The sequence below is a fragment of the Callithrix jacchus genome, chromosome 10 (genome assembly GCF_049354715.1).
Source record: "Callithrix jacchus isolate 240 chromosome 10, calJac240_pri, whole genome shotgun sequence".
Classification (NCBI taxonomy): Eukaryota; Metazoa; Chordata; class Mammalia; order Primates; family Cebidae; genus Callithrix; species Callithrix jacchus.
This window is the reverse complement of record NC_133511.1, coordinates 101,632,533-101,636,903: the sequence shown is the minus strand read 5'-3', so window position 1 is coordinate 101,636,903 and position 4,371 is coordinate 101,632,533.

Sequence of the window (4,371 nt, the reverse complement as noted above, 5' to 3'; positions counted from 1 at the left end):
TATGCTCCCAGGAGAATTGTTTGTGCTCCCGTTCTCTCTCTCTCTCTTCTCTCTCTTCTCTCTCTCCTCTCTCTCTCTCTCTCTCTCTCTCTCTCTCTCTCTCTCTCTCTCTCTCTCTCTCTCTCTCTCTCTCCTCTCTCTCCTCTCTCCTCTCTCTCTCTCAGAATTTGCTAGCCCTTGGTGGGGTGGCCTCTTGGGATCAAGGATCTAAATGCTAGAGCATAAAGAATACAGAAGGCCGGGCGCGGTGGCTCAAGCCTGTAATCCCAGCACTTTGGGAGGCTGAGGCGGGTGGATCACGAGGTCAACAGATCGAGATCATTTTGGTCAACATGGTGAAACCCCGTTTCTACTAAAAAATTTTAAAAAATTAGCTGGGCACGGTGGTGCGTGCCTGTAATCCCAGCTGCTCGGGAGGCTGAGGCAGGAGAATTGCCTGAACCCAGGAGGCAGAGATTGCGGTGAGCCGAGATCGTGCCATTGCACTCCAGCCTGGGTAACAAGAGCGAAACTCCGTCTCAAAAAAAAGAATACAGAAAATAAGAATATATATTCAATACAAGGTTATGCTACAGTAACAAACAATCCCAAGGTTGTAGTGGCTTTTAACACAACTAAAGTTTCTTTGCCAATGCTCCACGTTCACTGCAGGTTGGAGGTGGATGGTGGGTATTCTGCTCACTTTAATCACTAAGGGCTCAGGATGATGGAAACTTCATCTCAGCACATGCTTCCACAATCACCAATGCAGGGAAAGGGATGAGGGCAAATTGCACCTGTGATCTTAAAGCTCCAGCCAGAAGTAACAATCAAATCACATGGGCACACCTAACCGTGAAAGGACTACCATGTGCCAGAATGGAAGAGAAGTGGGATATGTTTGATTAGCTCTGATGAATACGGACACCTGCCATTGGAACCAAAAGATTCCTCTTTTGCTTAAGCAAAAGGAAGCAAAATTGTTCAAAAGAATCGTGGCCAGGTGCAGTGACTCGTGCCTGCAATCCCAGCACTTAGGCAGATCACTTGAGACCAAGAGTTTGAGACTGGCCTGGGCAACATGGGGAAACTCTGTCTCTACACAAAATACAAAAATCAGCCAAGCATGGTGGTGTGTGCCTGTAGTCCCAGCTATTCAGGAGGCTGAGATGGGAGAATTGCTTGAGCTTGGTCGAGGTTATAGTGAGCTGAGATTGTACCACTGCTCTCCAGCCTAGGTGACAGAGTGAAACCCTGTCTGGAAATAAAAATAAAAAATCCAGGCTGGAGAGCAATAATGCAGGCCCTGACACCCCATCTCAGCATCTTTTTCTCATAATATAATGATAAATCGCCTCACCTGTGTGGCTCATGAGAGCACTTGAAACATTTTCTCAGCTCTCATCTTACCTCTTCACACAACTTTCTGAGGTTACTGGAGCATCCATTCACGAGTATTTGTGCGTTTCACTGAGAAGTCAGCTCGGAGGAGTCCAGGGCTGAGTTGGAACTAGAATCTGGCCTTCAACTCGAAAGCCAGTGGTTTCTCCATTTCTGCCTCCATTTGGGGAAGAGAAAACTCATGATTCTTTACAGCTAACCTAAATTCCCCCTTCATTTGGCAACTTTCAGCTCACTCTATCGTCAGTCCCGGCTCACCATCTCCATCTGGATCGTGGTCATTTTCTATTGCCTCCCTTTTCTGGTGATTTTTAGGTCCAAAGAGAAATTGGCATGAGGACCACACATTTGGGTCCTTCCCACACAAGCCAATTCTCTAGACACACACAGTGGGCACCATGTCCTTAGTCATTAGTCAAGCTCTGTGGTCTGGTATTCACAGATTTCCAGGAAACAAGTCCAGCGTGGTGCGAGAGGCTCTCCATTACTTGGTTCAGTAAGCTGAGATGTTATCAGAAGTGAGAGGGCTTTTTAAAATTATTATTTGTTTTAATATTTTAATCTAGAAACCACTGGCTACCTGGCATTTTTAAAGTTTTCCAGTGGTTGAATATTTACAAGAACAATTATGAACCTGTGACCACTGGCTTCCAAATACTGATCATTCCTCAACAGCCTCTTACCAGCATAATGTTGACCTTTGCACAACTTCCTTCTTTCTTTGGTGCTCACATTTCTGTGGTTTAATAGTCCTTTTTTTTTTTTATTGCATTTTAGGTTTTGGGGTACATGTGAAGAACACACAAGATAGTTGCATAGGTACACACGTGGCAGTGTGATTTGCTGCCTTCCTCCCCTTCACGTGTATCTAGCATTTCTCCCCATGCTATCTCTTCCCAACTCCCCACCCCACGCTGTCCCTCCCCTATTTCCCCCCAACAGACCCCAGTGTGTGATGCTCCCCTCCCTGTGTCCATGTGTTCTCATTGTTCAACACCCACCTATGAGTGAGAACATACGGTGTTCGATTTTCTGTTCTTGTGTCAGTTTGCTGAGAATGATGGTTTCCAGGTTCATCCATGTCCCTACAAAGGACACGAACTCATCGTTTTTGATGGCTGCATAATATTCCAAGGTGTATATGTGCCACATTTTCCCTGTCCAGTCTATCATCGATGGGCATTTGGGTGGGTTCCAGGTCTTTGCTATTGTAAACAGTGCTGCAATGAACATTCGTGTGCACGTGTCCTTATAGTAGAATGATTTATAATCCTTTGGATTTATACCCAGTAATGGGATTCCTTCTTACAAGTACTTTAAGAAAGAAAGAAAAAAAAGATTTTCTAATAGTATTCCCTGGTTGGTATCAGAGGACCCTAATCTCTAAGGAGATTGGTTCTTTATTTGGGCAAGTGTCAAGAGCTCTTAAAGGTAAGTCTGAGAGGCTGAGTTTCTATTAGCCCCAGGCACTTGGGAAAGTCTCCAGTGGGCTTTTAGGTATCATCTGTAAGTAGATAACTACTTAGATAATATGTCTCATAAATTTACAGTAAACTGCATTGACCCACAGGCTGAAGAATGGAACTTTCTTGGCTATTGTTTTCAACATTGAACTAACCATATGACCTAAGACACATACCACACTGTAAAATACAATACTGTCCCAGCAAACTGGATGATAAATGATCTGAAAGATGCTTTGGGACATCAGGGGCAATGGGGCCACCGTTACAAACAGGCTGGATCCCAGTTCAGGGGATGGCCTCCGGTTAGAATTTCAGGAACTCTGATAATGCTCTTGCTCAAGATATTTTTGCTTTTTTGCTTATTTGCTTATTAAACATTAGGGAGCAAGAGTCGCTGTATTAGAATGTTGATCTGGCTGCTTTAATAAAAGCCCAGCTTCCATGGATTAAAGTATTTAGAAGTTTCTCTCTATGTAAAAGTCTGAGCTGGTAAGGGCTTTGAGTGGGTAGGATCGTTCTGCACCAACCACCAGGTATTGCCCTCATTGCTGTGAGCAAAGCCTGCGTGCCATCGCCCTCCCAGTCTTTATCCCAGCCGTGGGAGAGGGGGAAGGGGAAGAGGAGAGGATACCCGAGAAGTTGCCACATTATTTTCACTCATATCCCACTGGCCTCAATCACATGACCTATACTTAGCTGTAAGATAGGTTGAGAAATACAGTCTCTGCTGGGTGGTCTTGTATGTAGCTAACACGGTGAAGAGGGGAGGGCAGGAGGATGAGCCAGTGGGTTTCTTTATTTTACTGAAATAGGATAGAGACAATTGACAGGTACTGTCATAAACACCCACTCAGCTGACTACAGCTCAGTGTGGCTTGATTTGTCAGTTGCTTTCCCGGAAGCAGGTTTCGTGCAGGAAGAGAAGAGAACAGAGAGGAACTATGCAGCGGTGGGGAGGAGCGGGTGGTGATGTAGGTGCTTCTTGAGGACAGAGACCATGTCTCATTCACTCAGCATCCACAATAGCTTCAGCTGTGTCTGGCGCACAGTAAATTGCTACATAAATGTCCTTTTGCATCCCACTTCTTCCACAAACTCACAGGATTTGACCTGTGTAGTAAACCATGCCTGAATTCGATTGAATGCAGTAGAATGGCAGACTGACAGAATTCATGCTCACTTGAATAGCTCTTCCTAAATCGACCTCAGCTGGACCCTAATTCACCAACTAGGTGATTTCATCATTCTCCACCTTGCTTTCTTCCATTCTCCAGCATTGATTTCTGGCCTTTATTGGCTTTGAGTCTGTGGGCATGGGAGATTTATTCATAGCACAGCCTCCCAGCCACACTGTTTGGCTTGGGTGGGAAGAGGTAGGGCTTGCGAACTCTGGATGAGGGGAGGGTAGGAGGGAGCTGCTGCTGAGGTGGTAATGGAGGGGCAGAAGTGGACCTTCTGAGCTCCTGCCACTGTAGAGTTCAGGGGCCAGCGCTTCCAAAAGGTCAACAAAGTCTCCAACTGCTGG